We start from the raw sequence: 24439 nt of genomic DNA on the forward strand, positions 1-24439 counted from the left end.
ACTGTGCAACCCTGCACGACCGTGTCCTAGGAGCCGAGCCCGAAGTTCACATGGTCGTGCCAATTTCCAATTGGCACGATCGTTCAGTGCGGCCAGAGACAAAAAAGGGCACGGCTGTACCGCCGTAGCTGCGCCCTAGCCTATAAAAGGGTTTTAACCCTTTTCCTCAGGGGAGGTGAGTCGGGAGCGAGCCGTCAGAGAGGGAATCACCTTGGTGCCATTCCACGTCATCCAAGACCTCCGTCCATCGATCCTTCATCACCACATCGACTCTAGAAGTAAAGGATTAGATCCGAAGATCACTCATCATCGTTGAATAAGCATCCTTTCTCTTTCTCTCTTCTGGGATTGTATGCTTAATTACATCATGTTTTCAGGTTTTTCTCCGACGTCTATGGAGTAGATTCCTTGTTCTAGGATTAGGGAGTAGTTGTGGATCAGTTTGATGTAAGACTCGTACTTATGCTTATATTCTTTGGATGATTTCACTTACTTTGTTTCAATTGCGTATTAATTAATTGTGTAGGAATTGCTAACCTCTTAGAGAAATTATCTTAGATCATACACCCGAGGGGCCCTAGTGATAGGGGTAACCGGTTCACAGACATCTAGGGTATTTCCTCGAAAAGAGTAGCAACTTCTCCGCAAGGAAGTATGAGACCAAACCAAACTCTTACTTCTATCCTTAATGACATCAATTAGATTTGTGTTCTTGTGATCTACCGAGGCGTCCTAGTGACAGGGGTTAACCGTAATAGGATTTCACAGGGATCTTCTTTATTTAGTGCTTAAGGATAGTAGCTTTAGCTTCTGGCGAATGCATGTTGATGGACAATGAGCAGAGGATAGAACGTGATACATCATTACCACCACAACGAAACCGAACTCCTAGAATTATTCATAAACCAAGTAAATTACTCTCTCTTCACTAGTTCTCGTATCCACTTCTCATTCTCTTTTATTTAGATAACTCACAACCATCGATAGTTTAGCTAATCTTAAGTGAACCATTGCTAGTGCTTATAACCAGTCCTTGTGGGATCAATAATCTTATTACTGACGGTGAATCCGTGCACTTGCGGTTCGTAACAATCGTGTATACACAACTTTCCTTGTGGCAATAATATCAAATCTAGCTTTATGATCTTCATTTCTAAAAAGGATATTGAATTCATTATCGTTACCTTCATCACGTGCTCTCCATTTACCTTTTCCCTTTATGACCTTCTCCTTTCCCTTCTCCTTTGATGGTTCCTTTTCTCGTCTTGAACCACCACTTCCTTTTCGAAGCTTCTTCAAGAGGTTAGACATGATGTCGAGTTTAAAGAAGGGAAGATTGTTTGGTTGGGGAAGTAAAATCTCAAGAAGGTAGATCCAAAAATGAAGATCTTATTTAGGGAGATTTGATATCATGAAGATGGAGGAGATGGATTTCTATTCAGATCTAGATCTAGATCTTGTTTATGAAGAAGAATGAGTGAGGGATCTATATTTGTGAAGCAAAGAAGAGAAAATGAAGATGAGAGAAGTTAGAAAAGAGGAAATTTGCTTGGTGGTGTGGACAACACGGCTTTGACACAACCTTGTCTTATAGACACGGCAAAGCAAAAGTGCCTCACACGGCCATGTAGATCTACACGGCCTAAACTGTCCTCCCCACGGCCAGATCTACACGGTCGTGCCAAATGGCACAGGCACCACATGCTCCTTCTCGGCTTTGCTCACACGACCGTTGCTATCACACTGTCGTACTCTTTTCTTTTTCTATTGTTCTCGCACACCCATGTGACACACACGACCTTCTTCATCTTCATCTCTCGAGTTTTCACACAGCCATGCAAAGTTGCATGACCTTGACCTCCTTCTTCTCGGATGGACTCACATGGGCAGTGTGAGTAACACGGCTTTATGCTCCTCCACCCCTGTGAGTGTCACACGACCGTGTATGGTACAAAGCCAGGCTCTGTCAAGGCTGAAATCACAACACTTCCTCTTTGGTCACTTCTCCAATGCTTCTATGCCGATGAAGTAATTATGGCCAGCTCATGGAAGCTATGTCCAACCTGAAAATAGGAACAAAATCAAATTAAAAACTCTAACTAATGAAAAAGACAACTCAAATTAAATCTAACAAAAGAACCCTTGGGTTGCCTCCCAAGAAGCACTTATTTTAGGTCATTAGCTCGACCCCATCTTTGTTTCCACAGCTATACCCAAGGAGATACGGATTTCGCTTCTCATGTTGAGTAGGTTCATTCTTCCCTCATTCTTGCCCTCAGAGGGCAAATGTATTTTTCACTTTTAATGGGAGGCCTTCTCCCATTGCTTGCCAGATTAGGTTCTTCATCCGATGGCTTCCCATGAGGATGGAAGTTCCAATCCTCAAATTTACAAGTATCTGCCCCGCTGCAAACACTCACCAAAAAAGAATAGACATGGTTAGAAGAATTAGATAAATCATATTCCAACCTTTCCTTACCAATGATGAATGAAAGTTTATGATTTTTCACATCAATTAGTGCTCCATCTATTGCAAGGAAGGTCTTCCTAATATGATTGGAATTTTCAGATCTTCTTCCATGTCAAGTACCACGAAATCTATGAGAATAATGCTCCCACCAACTTCTACCGGCACATCTTCTACAATACCCTTAGGGTACCTGCAAGAATGATCAGCTAATTGTAGTGCCATGGTAGTAAGTTTAAAGTTTTTGAGCCCTAGCTTATTACAAATTGAGTATGGAATGAGGCTAACACTCGCCCCCAAATCACAAAAAGCCTTTTCTATAAATTGAACTCCTATAGTGCAAGGTATATAAAAGCTTCCTAGATCTTGGAGCTTCGGGGAAGTGTTCTTCTCAAATAAAGCGCTACATTCTTCAGTAAGAGCTACGGTCTTGATGTCTCCTTTTTCTTTTGTTGGACATAATATCCTTCAAAAATTTGGCAAACTTTGGCATTTGTTGAATCGCATCAATCAAAGGTACCTCGACACAAATATCTTTAACTTTATCTAGAAATCTGTTGAACTCTTCATCTTTCTTCATCATGATTAATCTTTGAGGAAAAGGGATTACTTTACTTTGATGGTAAAGTGGAAGAGTCTCTTCATCCTTCTTAGTTCTTTTCCCTTCATCTTGAATCTAAATGGGTTCAAGTGTTGGAGGAGAGAGCTCTTCTTTACATTTTATCCCTTTTTCAGCAATCAGTTGAGAACCTCCCAAGGTTCGTCTGCTCCTAAGTTCAATTCTGTTACAGTGTTCCATTGGGTTGACATCGGATTTTCTTGAAAATTGTCCTGGTGCTCTTGAAGATGAGGAAGCTATCTGGACAATTTGTCTATCTTGTATTTTCTGGTGCTTCTCTGAATTGTCTATTCTCTGAGTGAGCAGCTTGATCTCTTGCTTCATTTCATTTTGATTGGAAATAACTTCTTCAATCATTTTCTCCTATTTAGAAAATTGACACCCTTGAGAAGATTGTTGTTGATAGCCTTGCTGTCCAGGCTGATAGCTTGGTTTAATCCCCGTGGATGGTCCTTGTTCTTGATTATTTCTATAAGAGAAGTTTGGATGATTCTTCCAACTAGGGTTGTATGTGTTAGAGTATGGGTTATTCTATTTTTGATTGTAACCCATAATAGCATCACACTACTCTATTTGATTAATTTGTGCAGAAATAGCTCCTAGAGGACATGAGTCTTGAGAATGATCTGAGCTTCTGCAACTTTCACAACCACATACTATGGCGTTTATCATGTTAGAACTTGTACCCATGTTTTCCAATTTTTTAGTGAGATCATCCAATTTTGAAGACATCAAAGTAATTACATCTACATCAAATTTTCTTGATGTTTTAGCTGGGGGTGCATAAGAATAGCTTCCACTTCTTTCTGTTGCCCATTGATGATGGTTTTGTGCTACACTCTAAATTACATCCTCAGTCTCATCTAAACTTTTATTCATAAGTGCCCCTCTAGCTGCAGAATCTAGAGACACCTTTGTATGATAGTTGATGCCATTGTAAAAAGTATGTAAAACCAACCATTTTCTAATCCATAATGTGGCCATTGTCTGAGCATATTGTTGTATCTATCCCATGCTTCAAATAAGGATTCTGAGTCTGATTGTCTAAAGCTTGCAATTAGATTTCTCATGTGAGCAGTCTTACTTAGAGGATAGAATTTATCAAGGAACTATTGCTCACATTACTCCCAAGTGGTTATACTATTTGTGGGTAAGGAATTCAACCATTGTTTTGCTCTATCTCTTAAAGAAAACCCAAATAATAATAATCTCACTACTTCGGATGGAACATCGTTCATCTTCATTGTGCTACAGATTTCGTAGAAAATTTCAAGATGTTGATTAGGATCTTCATGTGGTCCACCTCCAAACTAATTTTGTTGCACCATAGTAATTATTACAGGCTTGATCTCAAAATTGTTGGCTTCAATACATGGTCTTGTGGTACTAGAACGAAGCCCTTTGGCATAAGGTGTTGCATAATCTTTCAATGGTTTGTTTTCCATAGTAGAGCTTTCTTGTTCTTCTTGATTTCTTTGCAAAATCTTCCTTCTATGAAAAGTTCTATCAATCTTTGGGTCAAGAGGTAATAGATTTCCTACAAAGTTAGATCTATGCATACAAGAGCAAGATCTCAAGTTTTTTTTAGAATTTCTTTTTACTTGAAAAACAACTAGATCAAAATGATGAAAATATAAATGTGGAATTTGAATTGCAGCAAGTTAAATTGCAAGAAAAAAGGGTAAATAGAAATAAAAGGAAAACATAATTTCTAAGACTAGTTACAACTATGCAATAGAAAAGAAAAGAAAGGTATAGTCTAACTCAAATGATTATCTTTAATGTTATAGACACAGTCCCTGGCAACGGTGCCAAAAACATGTTAACGCAACCGCAAGTGCATGGTTTCGTCGTAAGTAATAAAAAGATATCGAATCCACAGGGACTGGTTATAAGCACTAGAGATGTCTCACAATGAATTAGCTAAACAATTGACAAAGGTAATGAACGTACTAAGTAGCGACTAGAAATAGAAATGGAAAAAGAAAATGTGAGAATTTGGTTTTGTGAGAGTTCTAGGAGTCCGGTTTCATTGTGATATTTATCAATGTAAGGTGATCTACCAATTCCTATCCTCAATTGTCATGAATTTACAGGAAGTTGCCGGTTTCCTCCTGCAGAAGTCAACCTAACATATTATTTGCAGTAAGTATGTGTTCTCATTATCAAACGTGCGTTAAAGAATTCCACCAATTTTATGTTAAAAGAATAATTAAATATCTAAAAGGAATGATTAATGTAGGAATGTGGTACCCAAGAACATTATATTTTTAATTAGTTGACTATTCTGATTTAGATTATGTTAGCTGCAAGTTAGATAGAAAGAGTACTAGTGGAGGATGTCAACTACTAGGTTCGTCTTTAGTTAGCTGGTTTAGTAGAAAGCAACATTGTGTTACCTTGTCTACTACTAAAGCTGAATACATAGCAATGAGCGAATGTGTAGCTCAATTACTATGGATGTCCCATAATTTAAAGGATTTTAATTGGATTATAAAAATGTAAAAATATTTATTGATAATATAAGTTCTATAAATTTAACAAAAAATCTAGTACATCACTCTAAAACTAAACACATAGAAGTAAAACATCACTTCGTTAGGGATCATATCACTAAAGGAAATATCAAACTTAATTATATTGACTCTAAATCTAACCTAGCTGATATATTTACTAAACCTTTGCCTGAAACTGAATTTAGTAACTTAAAAAGATAATTAGGTATGTGTTTTATAGAATAGGTCTTTTTCTTTATTATATATTTTTGAAAATTATTACTTAGTAGCTTTTCAAAATTTATTTTTAAAATAGATTTTAAAATATTTTATCTTTTTGGAGTAGCCTAGGTCTTTCCGTAGAAATGCATGTTCCTATAATTTTAGCAGCTAGCATCTCACAAACACAGTAGGATACCTTGCTTATATATTTTGAAAACATAGAATGATGTGGGATGCTTAGGACTTAGCCTAAGATTTGGGATGCTTATGTCAGTGCATCGCTATAAATCTAGGATTTAAACAAAAAATATTAATCAATTTGGGAAATCTAGCTAGTAACAACCTAATTAGAATCATACTCTCAAGTTGACCAACCTGAATCAAAAGTTGCTATCTTGTGGTAGTTAGCTAAGTATGAAGTATGAACATTTCACTATAAGGACATTTTTTTAGTTTTAAAAATTATGCTTGGACTTTTAGGTACTTATCAATTTCAGGTGGAGCATTAATAACATTTTCTCAATTATTTTTCAAATTATTTTCAAAAGTACCTTTTACAGATTTTTAAAATTTTCAAACTTTATCTTTAAAAATCTTTTCAAAAATTGTTTTCAAATCTTTCTAAATTTTTAAACTCACATTTAATCTTCAACTTAATCTTCAACTTAAATTAAATTGTTTTCACTTTCAATTTTTTCTCTTTATTTTCAACTTAAACTTTAACTTATAAAATTTTCAAAATTAATTTTAAAACTACTACCCTAAGAAATTATAACTTATTAAAAATTGCAAATTTTATTTTCAAAAATTTTTACCTTAATGTTTAACTTTACTAAATGTTCATATTTTTTTGGCTTTAGTAAATTTCAATCTATCTTTCTAAGTTTTTAAAGGTCTACATTTCTTGGATGTTTAGATTTTTTATCAAAACCTTATTTTTAAAACCATTTTTGAGACTCTAGAGTTGTGTTTCCCATTATTTTGATGTGTCAAAGGGGGAGAGATAGTGAATTCAGGGGGAGTTGTTAAACTCAGGGGGAGTAAAGTGAAAAATAAAAATGCTTGTTTACTTATACGTTTACTTATATGTTTACATATGTTATTAACTTAACTGTGAACCTTGATTGCCAAATATCAAAAAGAGGGAGATTGTTGGTGCAGGGTACACTAGAATCAAACCTGAGTTTTGATGTTGTCAAAGGTTCAAGTTAAGTCTTATTGTAATCTAACAAGTTGACTGAATGTGCAAACTGTTTACTCAATCGGGAAAACCCTAGTCATGACTAGGCAGGAAAGACTTAGCAGATCGTGGAATCCAGGAAAAAAGTCCAAGTAGGTAAAGAGGACTCAACACTTGGCAGAGAGATCGAGAGGTCTGGAGGACCAAAGATTAAGAGAAAGTCCTAGCGAGCTGATCCGAGGCTAAGAGGAAAGTCAAAATAAGTATGGAGGACCAATGTTTGGTAGGTAGGTTGAGGTAAACATCTGGAGGAGCGATAGTGAGGTTGCATTCCAGAAAGAAAAAAACTCTAGGTCACTGATCCAACTGGAGAAATCGGGAAGGTTTTCAAGTTGAGATCAAGACAATTCTAATGTCTTATACTATCATGCATAATATATATTACTATGCTAACCTTTATTTTATAGGAATATTCTATTTAACTCTGTGTTACAGGTTCGACTAGATTAGTCGATTGAACATAGGAAACGATCGACTGAACCAGGCTAACTTAGACCAGAAATTAGACCAGAGCAGAACAAAGTAAAGTTCGGTCAAAGCCTGATCGGTTGACCGAATTAGTAGAATAGTTGACCGAACCATGATGGCATGGCAGAGAGTAAACTCGACCCAAAGGAAAGAAGGAAGCCAGGCTGATCAGTCGACCGAACGATCGCTACATTAATGAAGCATTAAGTCTGAATCTCGACGAATAGGGAAATTTATTGTTCGATCAATCAAACAAGATGATCGGTCGACTAAACCATTAAATGCCATCAATGCCCGAAGATCGGATCTCAGTGAAGAAGGAAGGGAGTAGCTTCAATTGATCAAACCTGAGGATTGGGCGATTGATCGTTGACAATTCTTATAAAAAGAAGCTTGTGGTCCGAGGCAAACAAACATGAATCAAGTTAACAGTTGTATGTCCATATCAATGCAAAAGTTCTTTTCGTGCTATTGTTCTACAACACATCTTCAAGCAAGCTACTGCTTTGAAAAGATGCCGACGATCTTCATCTACATACTTGTTCGGTATATTTTATTTTAGATTGCACTGTATTTAATTTCATATAAGATATTAGGCTGTTACTATCTTATACTCTCATTTGTATGAATTGCTTCTTTCCGAAGGTTTTGGAAAGAAGAGTTTTAGTGGATTGCTCAACGGTGCGATCAAGGATCATAAGCCTTAGAGTAGGAGTCGACCTAGGCTCTGAACCAAGTAACCGAAACGTGTTTTTTACTTTCCATTGCACTACTCATGTTTTAAATGTTCTAAAAGAAAGAGTTTTAAAAGAGCGATATTCACCCCTCCCCCCCCCTCCCCCATCACTTTCTATTGATCCTTCACTTACAATCCAAGGCTCTTTCTCTATATGGTGATCAAAATCCTACATCTATATGAATTGACCTCACACACATTTCATCAAACACATACAAGGCACAACACACATAGAACATGACATAAATACTTTATTGAATAGGAAAATATCCAAATACATTGTTCATATATACATCCACAATCACATCATAGCTACTTTTGACATTCTAGATCTGGAGATCTACTCCATCACAAGGGAATTTACAACCAAAGATGAAATGAAGCAAACTACAACTCAATACATGGAGATATAGAGAAGAGATACTTATCATTGAAGCGTAGCGTCTTTGGAAGCACTCCCCTGCTCTGGAGATGGACAAATTGGTGAAGATGAGGCTCCAAGGGTTCCCCTAAGGGGGAGAATCCTTCTTCAAGGAATGGGGGCAAGCCCCAAGCCAAAGATTCCCAAAAAAGGGAGAACAACTCTTTAAATAGGGTAGGGCATGAGCCTAGAATGACCCATGCCACGACCGTGTGACATCCACACGACCAGCCTTTGGACATCTCATACGACCGTATGGAATCACACGACCATGCTCTTCTTGCTCTCTGGAGACCTCACACAGCCGTGTGAATACACACGGCCGAGGTCTATTCTGCCTTTGGAATGTGGCATGGCTATGTTGATTCACATGGTCGTGTGCTGCTTTACCTCTGGAATGTTCAAACGGCCATGTAAATCAGCATGGCTATGGTCTTCTACCCTTTGGATTGTTGACATCCATGTGAGTTTACTTGGTCGGGGCTTGATTTGGCACAAGAAAGACCACACGGCTGTGTGGTTTCACATGGCCTGAGTTGAATTTTCCAAAGTTGCTCCAATGTGCATCTTTTGCTCCGTTTTCACTCTAAATCATGTCCTATCAATTAAAACAAGTAAAGAGCATATCTTTGAATATAATATAATGGAAGTACAATATTATAATGAAATAAGGTGCAATAAACATAGACTATGCTAATGAAATACAAGTAGATGTATGTCAAAACATGCATAAAAGTGTATATAATCTACACACATCAATACCCTGTAAAATAAAGTTTAACACAATATAATATGATTAATTTAATTGTCTCTGGACTCCCTGGTTCTGACTTTCAGATTTTTAGTGAAATCCTAGGTCAAACCTATGCCTACTGTTCCCTCAGCGAGGAGCGTATTCTCACATACTCCTTTTAGGAGAGTTTACCTTTTACCCAACTGGTCCTCCAGACCCTTTGAAATTTTGGTTAGCATCCAAGACTTTAGGACTTTCCATTAGATGCCCAATTCCCAACCTGTTTAGTCTTTCACTTAGTGTCTGCAACCTCCAGGACTTTCACCTAATGTCCTTGACCCTAAGATTTTTACCCGATGTCTTTAAGCTACCAAGACTTTGTCTAGTCCTATGAACCAGAACTTCCTTGCCTAGCCATAACTAGAACTTTCCTTTTACCTAGTTCTCCTTGCTTATGATCACTTAGGACTTTCCTACACACTCAGTTAACCTTATTAGTACAATAATAAGACTTAACTTTGAATCCTTTGCCAATATCAAAACTCATGTTCGATCATCTGGTGCTCCCTGCACCAACACTTCTTTCTATGTTATGGAGGAGGTGATTTACAACTTATAGGATATTCAAACGTCGATTGGAGAGGCAATCTGGATAAACGTAAATCAACATCAGGTTTTGCTTTCTTGCTCAATAGTAGAGCCATTTGCTAGAGTAGTAAGAAGAAAACCTGTGTTTCTCTATCTACAATGGAGGCTGAGTTCGTGGCTTGCTCATTAGCAGTTCAAGAGAGTATTTGGCTTCGAAGACTATTAGATGACTTAAGGATTTTAGCATATAGTGGGTGGCTAGTAATGATTTATTGTGATAATCAAGCCGCTATCACTTACACTCAAGACACTAAGTTTCATAGCAAAACCAAACATAAAGATTCCAAATATCATTATATAAGACACATCATTAAGAAGAATGAAGTGACTGTCAAGTACATTTCAACACACAACAATATGGTTACTGACCCCTTCACCAAACCTATCAGTAGAGACTCTTAAATGGGGCATAGAGAGTTATTAGATTTGTGTACTTTAAGACATATCTTAGTTTGTATTGACTTGACTATAGTGATGCTTAATGATATATATAACTTATTGTGCATTGATTGTTGATGTGCAGAGATTATATATACTTTTATGCATACTTTAACGTACATATACTTATATTTCATTAGCATAATCTATATTTATTTCACCTATTTCATTATAATGTTGTACTTTTATTATATTTTGTTTGGAAATATACTCTTTGCTTGTTTTGATTGACAGGATGCAATTTGGGGTGAAAATGGAACAAAATGCACATTGGAGCAAACAAAGAGAAGATGAAACTCTGGCCGTGTGAAACCACACGGCTGTGTTGTCTAGCCCGTGCCAAATCAAGATTCAGCCTTGTGAACTCATATGGTCGTAACACACTCCAAAGAAAAGAAGACCATGATCGTGTGAATCCACATAGCCGTGTGGAGTCTCCAGAGGTAAAGCAAGGCATGGCTGTGCCATTTTTCCAGAAGCCATGAATGCCATGGTCGTGTGAATTCACACGACCATGTCACTAGACTAGAGATGAGGAAGACTCTGGCCGTGTGATTCCACATGACCGTGTGGCGGAGAAGCAGGGGTCGTGTCGCACCAAAAACAGAGCCATGCTGAATTCTGGGCAGATTGTAGACCGATTATAAAATGGCCATTAATTTGTGTTTAATTAGAGTTATGGGTTGTTCTTTATACCAAACATAGAAAACTTCAAGATCTATAACTTTGCTGCAGGTTCAATAGAGAGAAAGCATAGTCTACTTGTGCTAAAAGGCACAGCCATGTTTCCCAACTGCGGATTCATCTGGACTTCCGCCCAGATTGCAGACCAAAGTTTGAACCATGATAACTTTCGGCTCGGTTGGAGCCAAGCCTTGATCCAAATATTAGATTGTATATAATTTCAAGGTCTACAATTTTGGTTTAGGGTGAATCATGAGAAAACTTGGTTTGATAGGTGAAAAACCTATTTTACCATACCCTTGTAATCCTGATTTTCCTAGGCAGTTTGGAGGAGGTATAAAAGGGTCAAGAACCACATTCTTTGACTCATCTTTTTTTTGGGACTTTGATGTGCGTAAATATTATGATCATTTAAGCATGTTTTAACGCACATTCACTTGCTTTATACATATATATTCTTTGCATGATTGTTTCTTTTATCGTGTACTCATCATATATACCCTTTTGTTCGGATATCTGCTCTTTGTTTGATTTTATGTTGATAGGGACAACTTTTGGAGTGAAAACAATGATTGTCGATGCACCGGAACGAGCCAGAGAACACGGTCGTGCAACCTCACATGGTCATGTGGCCAAACAGAAGAGGAGCAGTGCACAGATGTGCAACTCTTGCACGCCCGTGCGACCAACCAGAGGCAGATCAGAGCATGGTCATGCAAACTTACACGACCGTGCCCCCCACGACTGAAGCCAAGGAAGGAACGACCGTGCAACCCTGCACAGCCATGTCCTAGGAGCTAAGCCCCAGATCCACACGGTCGTGCCAATTGGCACGACCGTGCAGTGCGACCAGAACAGAAAGAAGACACGACCGTGCGGATCTCGCACGACCATGCCACTCAACCAAAAGGGAGGATGCACTTGGCCGTGCGGATCTCGGACGGCCGTGGCACGAGCCGTGCGACACCCGTGCCCTAACCTATATAAGGGTCAAGAATCCTATTCTTGGGATCATCTTTGATTCGGGACTTCGTTCCTCTCTTTGGGAAAGGGTTCTCCCCTTCGGGGGAAACCCTAGAGCTTCATCCATCACCATCCCTTGATGTTCCGTCCATCTCCAGAGCAAGGAGGCATCCCCAAGACATCGGAAATCTCAGAAAGCAACTCTTCTTCCCCTTCTTCTCATATCAAGGTTGTAAGTATGCTTTACTTTATATTTTGGGGTTGTTCATCCCTCACAATGGAGTAGAAATCCTCTTCTAGGATTAGGAAGTAATTGTAATGTGATGAAGATGTAGAACTATGTAGATTCGCCATATTTCTATCCAATGACTTGTTAATGCCTTGTTCATGTATGCTTTGTTGATTGATGTGGAGGATTGTTAATCATGTACTTGTGGAATCATAACAAGTTTTTGGCGCCGTTGTCGGGACTGTTCGCATTAACATTAGTAGATTAGCAATTTAGTGTATTAGACTTGTGAATAGTTTTTGCTTTTCCATTTTCATAATTCAAAAAAAAAATCTGCATTTTTTTTCTTGTCTTTAAATTCTACATTTATTTTTTTTATCAATTTAAATTCTGCATTTTGTTTTTTTTTCATATAGCATTTTATTTCTTATCTTTAATTCTTCATTTTTGATTTTACTCAAAAAAAAAAATTTCTTGAGCACTAACATGTCAAGCAGGCCCTTAAGAGATTTCTCGGCACCTATTTCTTCAAGGTTTTTGTCTCCCATTGTGCAGCCTCATATTGAAGCAGAAAATTTTCAACTAGACTCGAAGTTGATTTTCATGATACAAGGTCACAAATTTGGAGGAGAAGTATCAGAAAGTCCTTATCTACATCTTGAGATATTTCTAGAACTTTGTGATATGGTGAATTGTGAAGGAGTGTCAGCAGCCACAGTTTGATTAATGGCATTTCCTTTTAGCATCAAGGATAAAAGCAAGGACTTGGTTATATTCTCTCCATCCTCAAAGCATCACAAGTTGGGAATAATTGGAGAAGCAATTTCTAAATCATTTTTTTCCTCCAAGTACAATGATTTATATGAGGAATTGCATCACAAATTTTTCTCATCCATATGGAGAATCATTATCTGAAGCATGGAATAGATTCAAGAGTCTACAAAGACAGTGCCCTCATCATGGTTTAGAAAAGTTGCTGACCCTGCACATATTCTATAGGGAAATTTCTTTCTCAGATAAGTGTTTGTTAGATTCATTAGCTGGAGGTTCTTTTATGGACAAGAGTGTAGATGAAGCATATATGTTAATTGATCAAGTGGCATTGAACCTCCATGAATGGTTGAACAAAAGTTGGTTGGAATCTCCCTCAAAAATTCAAGAGTACAAGTCATATATACAATAGAGCCTATCAAACAAAATACAATTCAACCATCCAAGAGTTTTGAAATCCACAAGTCACAGAATGAGGAGTTCAAACATTTAGGGGCAAAGTTTGATAGCATTGTTTCAAAATGGTTCAAGCAAGATCCTCCTCCTACATAGACAGTGTCTAGTGAACAGTGTAATAATTTTAAGTTGAGAAGTGGCAAGAATCATGAAGAACTATTGAAGAAGGATTTGTTTAGAATTGAGGAGAAGAACAATGGAAGACCTCAAGAACTCAGTTTCATTACTCCAGGAAGTTCCCAAAGGCCACAAGTACCTTTCCCTCAACGATTGATCACACCTACACTAGGTAAGCAAGTTGGACCTCCTCCGCAAGCTCAAAGAGAATATGGGAAAAGGGAAGTACCTTTCCCAAGACCTTCACTAAAGGTTTCTTTTCCACAAAGGCTAGTGAGGGTCAATGAAAGCGAAGACTTTAGCAAATTCTGTGACACTAATATGGTTGAGTGTAGATTTCTGGATGTATATGAAGATGAGGACTCTTCAGATGAGGATTGTGATGATAATATAGTGGATAACAAGTTTTCAGATCTACCTTTTGGGTTTATTGGGTGTTATGATGAAATTGAATTTCAAATGATGAATGTGATGTGGTAGATCAACTTAAAACTGCAAATGAAGTTAGTGATCCTCCTATAGATGATTCTCCCACTGAGGATATTGATGTTGATTTATTTTTTGATGCTTGTGTTAATGATGATGTTATGAAAGAAAGTGTAGGGAGCTGTGTTGTGGAAGCAGCATCTCAAGAATCACCTCCTTTATCCCCACAACCTTCTGAGATTATGAGAGTTGCAAGGATTGAATATGTTGTGGACCAATGTGTAGGGACTTGTGAAATAGAAGCAAAGCCCCAAGAATCACCACTTTTAGAGGCACCACCACTTGATCCAGAGCTAGAGCCAATACAAGATTCAGAAGTCACATCCACATGTTTAGAACTTTCAGGTATCTCTCAGCAAAGCAAGGCTAGTATCTTTTGTGATCTTTTGGAAAATTTCATAGATGTACCAATAGTAGATTTTTGTTGGATGTGATTCAATTTGTGATACATACTCAGTTCATCTTAATAAAGTTCTAGTTCTATCTAATATAGCATGCTTGGGAGAGTTATGTTTTTCTTTTGGGTGTGCAGATTTTTATGTGGCTTATATTTGGAAGCTCAGATTGAACCGTCTTCGACCACCTGAAAGAACTTCAAAGAAGACGAAGATGGAGAGAGTTATACTTTACTCTTTAGCTTCTTTAATGAAAGCTCTCTCCATAATAAGAGCCCTTAGTAGGGGGGTGTTGAAATATCATACCCCTCCAAGAGCAAGATTTTGTTGAATCTAATGAGGTGGTCGAGCTAATGACCTTCAACAAGCGCTTCTTGGGAGGCAACCCAAGTTCTTTCTTATTTTATTTATGTCTTTAGTTATTTATTGTTTTCATTTCTTTCCTCATAATAAGCATGTATCCTCTACTTAATTTTTGTTGTCAATTTTCTTTTATAGGACTCAAAGATTAGGAGGAGTACAATTACATGATGGAGAAGTTAATAACATGTGCATTTGACATACATCATTTGGTAACTTCTCTTACTTTTAATCTCCTCCACATTAATTTTAGTTTTCATTAGGACAATGAAAAGTTTAAGTCTAGGGGGATGCATTAGATGCATTTCGTTTAGTTTAGTTTTTGCTTATTTCTTTTGCATAATAAATTTTTCCTAGTTGCATCATTCATCACATCATGATTGTCTATTCCTTAATGCAAAATACTAGCACATTTCATCTAGATATTTATGTTGTGTGATTTGGTATGCTAGTATGCCTATTGATCTTTATTTTCCTATCCATAGTAGCATGAAGTGAGCATTGTTATTATTAGAAGAATTTGAATGTTGGCCTAGTCTAAGGATCTCTTCACATTATGTTTGACTTTGATGGTAGATTTTTTTGAAAATAGTCATGATTCATAGAACCGGACTAGTACTCTTGCTTCTATGGTAACCTCTCAACTACATTTTGGTTACTGGATAAACTTAGATCATGTAAGCTCATTTGGAAAAAATCAATCCCAAAAAAAAAATTAAAAAAAATGAAAGTTTGTTCAAGTTTGATACTTTGCAAACATAAAAAGAAGGGAAAAATAAGGGATAAAAAATTAGTTATTGTGAGTGGAAACTAGCAATTCACTCCTTTGAGACCGAGTTAGGTTACTGGGGAAATGAATGCTATGTTTCTCTTGATACTGAATATTCCTTTGAGACATTGTGTAGACGATGCATAACATTTTTTAGGAGAACAAACCTTGCGTGTGGTAGATAAGTGCCTATCGTCGGAAGTATGAGGAACACAGTTAAATGAAAATTTGACTAGGCTTAGAGATTGACACTTGAGAATGTTAAGCCACACTGAGAACTTTTACTTAGCCCACACTCAAATAATTTTTGTATCATGCTCATCAATGAAACTATATGATAGGTTTATATTGATTCATTAGGGATTATTACATGTCATATACACACATAAATCTAGATTGCGGGTTTTGCTTGAGGACAAGCAAAGGTTCAAGTCTGGGGGTGTGATGTGCGTAAATAATATGATCGTTTATGCATATTTTAACGCACATTCACTTGCTTTATACATATATATTCTTTGCATGATCGTCTCTTTTATCATGTACTCATCATATATACCCTTTTGTTTGGATATCTGCTCTTTGTTTGGTTTTGTGTTGACAGGGACAACTTTCGGAGTGAAAACAGCGATTGTCGACGCATCGGAACGAGCCAGAGAACACGGTCGTGCAACCTCGCACGGTCGTGTGTCCAAACAAAAGAGGAGTAGTGCACGATCATACAACTCTTGCACGGCCGTGCAGCCAACCAGAGGAAGATTAGAGAATGGCCATGCAAACTTGCACGACCGTGGCCCCCACGACTGAAGCCAAGCAAAGAACGACCGTGCAACCTTGCACGGTCGTGTCCTAGGAGCCGAGCCCCAGATCCACACGGTCGTGCCAATTAGCACGGCCTTGCAGCGTGACCAGAACAGAAGGAAGACACGACCGTGTAGATTTCACACGGCCGTGCCACTCAACCCGAAGGGAGGATGCACTTGGCCGTGTGGATCTAGCACGACCGTGGCACGGGTCATGCGGCGCCCGTGCCCTAACCTATATAAGGGTCAAGAACCCTATTCTTGGGTTCATCTTTGGTTTGGGACTTCGTTCATCTCCTTGGGAAAGGGTTCTCCCCTTCGGGGGAAACCCCAGAGCTTCATCCACCGTCATCCCCTGACGTTGTGTCCATCTCTAGAGCAAGGAGGCATCCCCAAGATATCGGAAACCTTGGCAAGCATCGCTTCTTCCCCTTCTTCTCACATCAAAGATTGTAAGTATGCTTTACTTTATGTTTTGGGGTTGTTCATCCCTCATAATGGAGTAGACATCCTCTTCTAGGATTAGGAAGTAATAGTAATGTGATGGAGATATAGAACTATGTAGATTTGTCATATTTCTATTCAATGACTTGTTAATGCCTTGTTCATGTATGCTTTGTTGATTGATGTGGAGGATTGTTAATCATGCAAAGGGGATGCCCTAGAGCATATTGACCAAGGTCCCCTAGTGACAGGGGTAACTCTTTTCGGACGTCTAGGACGTTCCCTTAAAAGGAGAAACAATCCCTTAGGAATTGCTACTCTCGTAGAAAGAGTGTTCTAGATCGAACACCCGAGGGGCCCTAGTGACAAGGATAACCCATTCACGGACATCTAGGACATTCTCTCGAAAGGATAGACAATTCCTCCATAAGGAAGTAGAAAATTGTACTAAATCATCTACCTTTCTCCTTATTGTTATTTACTAGACATGTATTCCTGTGATCTACCGAGGCGCCCTCGTGACAGGGGTTAACCGTTATAGGATTTCATAGGAATCGTCTCTATTCGATACTTAGGGATATTGACCAATTTAACTTCCTACAAAAGCATGGACATAGAGGGTAGAAACTAAGCAATCTATGTAATATCTCCTAGTATTATAATGAAACCAAAATCCTAGAATCCATCTCCCAAAGCTCATTCCCTCCAAGATCGATTCTCTCTCTCTCTCTCTCTCTTCTCTCTTCATCTCAACCTTCTTTCCCTCTCTTTAATCACACTCATTAGTTCGTAAGCATCAAATTTGACTTTCGATCATTTAGATAACTTACTTTATGACACCTCTAGTGCCTAATCAACAGTCCCTGTGATTCGACAATCTTATATATTACTGACGACGAAACCATGTACTTGTGGAATCATAACAGACTTCATCCCTCTCTTTGGTGAAGGGTTCTCCCCTTAGGGAGAAACCCTAGAGCTTCATTCACCTCCATCCTTTAACTATCCGTCCATCTCCAGAGCAAGGAGGCATCCCCAAGACATCGGAAACATCGGCAATCATCTCTTCTTCCCCTTCTTCTCATATCTAGGGTTGTAAGTATACTTTACTTTATGTTTTAGGGTTGTTGTTCCTTTGCAATGGAGTAGATCTACTTTCTAGGATTAGGGAGTATTTGTGAGGTGATGGAGATGTAAAACTATGTAGATTTGCCATGTTTCTATTCAATGACTTGTTTGATGCCTTGTTCATGTTTGATGAAATGTGTGTGTGAAGCATATATATATCTTTTGCATGTTTTTTCGAATGGTTGTATAGCATTATTAATCATGTATGGGAAATACCCTAGATTGTATGATCGAGGGATGCTAGTGATAGTCAGATCCCAGTCACGGACGTCTAGGGTATGAACCTTAAAAGGAGAAGCAAATCTCAACAAAGAAGTAGGGAATCAGATGTAATCACTATTTCTATTTCAATGTTATTGTGTGTTAGTGTGTTCTTGTGATGTATGACCGAGGGGCCCTAGTGATAGGGGTAACTTGTTAACGAACTTCATAGGAATCACTTCCATTTAGAAGCATAGGACATGGAGTAGAAGATCATGCCGGTTTGTCCACTGCAAGAGAGAGTCGGTAATGAATCTAACTTTCTACAAGAGCATGAACATAAAGGATAGGAACTAAGCAATCTATGTAACATAGCCTAACATCACAAGGAAAATGAAATCCTAAAATCGCATCTCAAATCATTTCTCACATCCTCTTAGCTCAACCCCTCTCAAGATCCACTCTCTCTCTCTCTCTTTCTTCTCTCTCTCTATTTCTTCTCTCTCTCTCCTCTCAACCTCTTATTCTCTCTTTTCAAACCAACCTTTGTTAGTCTAGATAATTCACCATGCAAAGTTAACTAGTGCTTAATTAACAGTCCCTATGGGTTCAATATCTTTTGTATTACTGATGACGTAACCGTGCACTTGTGGTTCATAACAAGTTTTTGATGCCGTTATCAAAGACTATTTTTGATTAACATTAGTTGATTAGCATTTGAGTTATGCTAGACTTGTTAATAGATTTTTATTTTATTTTTTTACTTTTATTTCTGCATTTCCTTTCTTGCTTTTCATTATACATTTCCCTTCTTATCTTTAATTCTATATTTTTCATTTTTCTTTTATGTTTTTTAGATACCATAAGCACTAACATGTTAAGCAGACCTTTGAGAAAATTTTTCGCACCCATGAGTGCAAGTACAAGATCTCCCATTAATGAAAATTATGATTTAGAAGATGATTAATTTGAGTTCCTTTGTACAATGTGTGGTAGCACATCTCATCCATATGCTATTTGTCACTTCTTCAATAAAGCTGCTAGCTCTTCCATGGAATTTGAGTACTTATTCCAACCTCAACATCAAGATACATATGAGCAAGTTTCTGATACTTATGCCTATGACTGGGGAGATTATCAAACTTAGAACTTTCAACCCCAGTACACTTCTGAGGAGGATGAGTAGTTACTATCCTAGCAGTTGATCTCTGACATGCCTCAACATTACAATCAATTTTGGATGGATCGTCAAAATTTGGACTACAACTCCAAACAAAATATTGAGCATAATTCCCAAGTAAATTAGAGTCAGTTAGAGTTTCAGGATGATTCAGCTCCTAGTCATATGAAGACCACAAGATAAGATTCTGACTAATAGTGCAACGAGGGATCCTAGTTCTATGGTTATTACAACAAATTTCTAATAATGTTGTTGATCCTTCTATTGATAATATTGATATTAGTGGACTCTTCCCCACTTATACTGATGATGTGGTCGATAAAAGTGTAGGGACATGTACTATGGGGGAAATGCCCCAAGAATCATCTCTTTTGATCACACAACCAATTGACATCATGGTGTTAGAATGTATACTAAAAGTCTAGCTTTTTGTAAACATTTATTTTTAAATAAGAATCACATTGGTTAAATGTTTATATTTATGCTAAGTGTAGTTATCCATTTAATTTATATTGTAGATAACATGGTGAAAGGAGACACACAGAAGATTATGTTATTAGTTCCTTATAAATTATAAATAGTTGCTCACAACCAAGATGGAATGGGACAAACCATTAGAGTGGTTGTAGTGTAATTTGGTATTAGTTTATCTTGACTATAAAATTATACTAGTACACTATGAGTGTATTGAGCAGGACCATTTGAGGTAGTTTCTTTTTATACTGACGATATAAAAGAACAATACCTCTGTTATTATGGAAGTACGTACTCTTAATCATGATATAATAACAAGCACGCATACTTAATATTTATTTCTTTAATTTATCAAAGGGTGCGATTTAATTTGATAAATCAATAGGTCCGATAAGTTGGGAAATAATATATTTATATGATATGTTTTTGATTATAGAATGAAATTGTGTCCTAGTAATCTAGGTTGATGATGTCCCCTTGAGAAGCTCATAAGGATTGTCATGTAAACCCTGCAGGTGGACTTAGTCCGACATGACAATAAGGTTAAGTGGTACTACTCTTGGAGCTAGATATTAATTAAGTGTCTTGTCAGTAACTCATTTAATTAGTGAGCATTCAATATCTTAAACACAGGGAGACTAACATACTCATAATAAGAAAGAGCCCATATTATAATATGGGATTGGTGCGGTAGTGCAATAATAACTCTTTAGTGGTATGAGTTATTATTGATGAACTCGAGTTGGGTGTTCGGGGCAAACACGGGAAGCTCAAGTTCATCGAGAGACCAAAACCAATTCCTCCTCTAGGTCCCTATTGTAGCCTCTTATTTATAAAGTCTTATATCCACCAAAACCCAACTTCTTACCCACCTCTTGGTGGCCGGCCAAGCCTAGCTTGGAGCCCAAGCTAGGGCCGACCAAACCAAACCAAGAAGGGAGCCAAGTTGTGGCCAGCTCTAGCTTGGTGCCCAAGCAAGGGTGGCCGGCCACATTAAGATTAAATGGAGGTTTTAAATTTTAAATCTTTCCTTATGTGGAAGTCATGATTTTAAAAGAGAGTTTTTTAAAATTTTAAATCTTTCCTTTTATAGCTTTCTACAAAGGATTAAGAGAAATGTTTGATATCTTTTCTTATTGTAGTTAAAAGGAATATTTTAATTTTGATAAAACTTTCCTTTTTTGCAACCATCCACATGTTTTAAAAGAAATATTTTAATTTATATAATTTTCCTTTTACAACCAACAAGGAATTTAAAGAAAGAAATTTTTAATTAAAATTTCTTTCCGGAAACAAATAAGGAAGTTTTAATTTTATGTTTAAAACTTTCCTTTTTTGAATCAATAGATATGGCCGGCCATGACAAGAAGAAAAGGACGTTTTAATTTTTTTTATTTTAAAACTTTCCTTTTTAGTCATTGGCAAGGAATATAAGGAAGTTTTAATTATGTTTAAAACTTTCCTTATTTGCCAAGATCAAGGAATATAAAAGAGGAGGAGGGGGTGCCTCACCCAATAACACATCTATTATTCCTCCTCTCTTATTCCTTGTGGCCGACCCTTCCTCTTCCCCTATTCTTCTTCTTTGTGGCCGGCAGCATCACCTTCTTGGAGAGATTTTGGTGGCCGGATTTGCTTGGAGAAGAAGAAGATAAATGAGGCATTGTTTCCTAGCATCCCTTGGAGATTGGTTGGTGGCCGAAACTCATCATCCTTGATGGTTGTTAGTGGTCAAAACTTGAAAGCAAGAAGAGAAAGCTTGAGTAGATTTCATCTTGGAAGATCGTTGCCCACACAACGTCCAAGAGAAGGAGAGGAATACAATAGAAGATCAAAAGGTCTATAAGCTATAAAAGGTATAACTAGTTATTAGTTTTTGCAGCATAACTAGTTCATCATTTGTGTAGATCTTGAAACACCAAACAAAAGAGGTTGTCAATTTTTAAGTTATCATTTTTGTTATCGATTTTATTTTTCGATTTCATGTTTCGATAATGTGTTTCTATTGAGGTCTTTATAGTTAAACATAGTTTACTGTAAGAAGTTAAATATCCAATTTCTCTGTGAGCCTCTGTCTAGGAAGTGGTGGATGATCCCATACCCAAGAAGACCTAGTGCCTCGCCATGTTTAACCTATAAGTCGATCTTAGAAATAGATATTTGATAACTTCTATTGTAACGACCCGGCCACTCGACCCCTTGGGCGGCCACACTAGCGGCCCAACTGGCGGCCCAACCTTGGTCCCTAGGGCGGCCGCAATGGTGGCCCAACTGGCGACCCCTTATGTCATCAACCGACGACCCTTCGGCCATGCCGTTACTCACAAGGACTTCCCACCCCTGGCTAGTGGATTTTTACCTTCCCCAGGATTCGAACTCTAGATCTCCAGGTTAAATACTAGAGTTTATGAATCCTGGTAGCCAAGTGAGCGGCACGTTAAGATCTGTAATATGGTTTAACTTAGAAGATCACATCGGTTGAACTTGGAGTAAGAATGTTAAGTTTCGTTCCCAATCCAAGTTTAACTTCTAAAGGGAAATTTGGATTAATAATGTTAAGCATCATTTGCAATCCAAATTTAACTTTAGTAAAGCACATGGCTAGCTAGGATAGTTCTATGCTTGTACAAATTTTGTACAGGGGAACTAGGACGGTATTCCGAGTAGCAACCAACACATGGAAATTGTAAGAATGAAATTAGTTAATGATAAATGTGTAGGGTCTTGTGCAATGGAAGCAAAGCCCCAAGAATCACAACTTTTAGAGGTACCGCTACTTGAGTCAGAGTTAGAACCACTACAAAATTCTGAAGAGGTCACATCCACTTGTTTAGAACTTTCAGGTACTTCTCAGCATTGTAAGGTTAGTATTCTTAGTGATCTTTTAGAAAATTTCATGAAAGTACCTATAATTGATTTTGTTGGATGTGATTCAATTTTTGATACATACTCAGTTCATTCTAATATGGTTCTAATTCTTTCTTATATTACATGCTTGTGGGAAGTGTGCCTTTCTTTTGGGTGTGTAGGTTTTCATGAGGCTGATAATTGGAATCTCAATATGAACCGTATCAAATTTCCAGAAAGAACTTTCAAGGAGACGAAGATGAAGAGAGCAGTGATAGACTACATTGCTCTTATGTTGGTAGCTCTCTTCATAATAATATGGGCCATTGGAAGAAAAGTCCGGAAGTTTTTCACTCCGATAAGATCGTGATTTCGATGAGCCTAATAAGGTATCAAGCTAATGACCTTAAACAAGCACTTCTTGGGAGGCAACCCAAGTTCAATCTTGTTTTTGTTTATGTTTTTAGTTTCTTTCTAGTCTCTTTTCATTATTCATAATAACTCATATCCTCTACTTAATTTTTCTTATCTATCTTATTTTTATAGATTCAAAGTTGTGAAGGAATGTGAGCATAAGATAGAGGAATATCTTCAGAACATCGATGTCTCAATCATTGGAAGCTCATCACTTGGTAACTTCTCTAACTTTATAAACCCCCTCCATATATTATTTCTAGTTTTCATTCGAATAATGAAAAGTTTAAGTCCAAGGGGATATTTAGGTTTAGTTTAGTGTTTGTCATATTTCTTATTTTTTGCACATTTCTTTTTGCATAATAAAATTTTTGCTAGTTGCATCATTCTTCACATTATGATTGTTTATTCCTTAATGCAAATTACTAGCACACTTGTTCTAGATTTCATGGGGTTTATTGGTTATCTATGGTGCTAGTATGTTTAGCGATCTATCTTTTTCTATCTATGATAGCATAAAGTGAGTAATGTTTTTACTGTAAGAATTTAAGTATTGGCCTTGTTTTAGGATCTCTTTACACTTTGCCTAATTTTGATGGTAGATAACTTTGAAAATAGTCATGATTCAAAAAACTTGATTAGTACTAGTGTTTTTATGGTGATTTCTCAAACTATATTTTGGTTACTGGATGGGGCTCGAATCATGTTAGCTCATTTGAAAAAATTAAAATATCCCAACATTTGCATTTATGTGTATTTGTGTTCAAGTGTTGCATCTTAAAATCACTAAAAAATGATGAAAAAAAATAATGAATAAGGGATATAAAAAATAGTTGTCGTGAGTGGAGACTAGCAAATTACCCCTTTGAGACCGAGTTAGGTTACTGGGGAAATAACTGCTATATTTATCTTGATATCGAGTACGCCTTTGAGACCATGGGGAGATTGAGGAGGATGAACCAAGCGTGTGACAGATAAGTGCCTATTGCTAGAAGCATAAGGAAAACAATTTTATGACGACTTGACTAAGTCTAGGGATTGAAACTTGAAAAACTTAGGCCACTATTTCACTAAGCACGGAGAACTATTACTTAGGCCATACTTAAACAACTTTTGTATCTTACTTACTAATGAAATCATTTGATAGGAATAGATTTTACTTGCTTGACATTATGATGCGCTATTTAGCCACTAGAATCTAGGTTGCAGTTTTTGCTTGAGGATAAGCAAAGGT

At 37.3% G+C, this 24439-nt stretch overlaps 2 non-coding genes across 2 annotated transcripts; one reads left to right on the plus strand and one right to left on the minus strand.

Annotated features, from left to right (window-relative positions):
- The first annotated feature begins 4052 nt into the window (after window positions 1-4052).
- LOC122022084 lies at window positions 4053-4162 on the plus strand. The gene has a single exon (XR_006122826.1). It is a non-coding gene; the product is annotated as a small nucleolar RNA R71 (small nucleolar RNA).
- A 9061-nt stretch (window positions 4163-13223) lies between these two features.
- LOC122022031 lies at window positions 13224-13329 on the minus strand. The gene has a single exon (XR_006122780.1). It is a non-coding gene; the product is annotated as a small nucleolar RNA R71 (small nucleolar RNA).
- Between the last annotated feature and the right edge of the window lie 11110 nt (window positions 13330-24439).

This window comes from Zingiber officinale, chromosome 9A (assembly GCF_018446385.1).
Source record: "Zingiber officinale cultivar Zhangliang chromosome 9A, Zo_v1.1, whole genome shotgun sequence".
Lineage (NCBI taxonomy): Eukaryota > Viridiplantae > Streptophyta > Magnoliopsida > Zingiberales > Zingiberaceae > Zingiber > Zingiber officinale.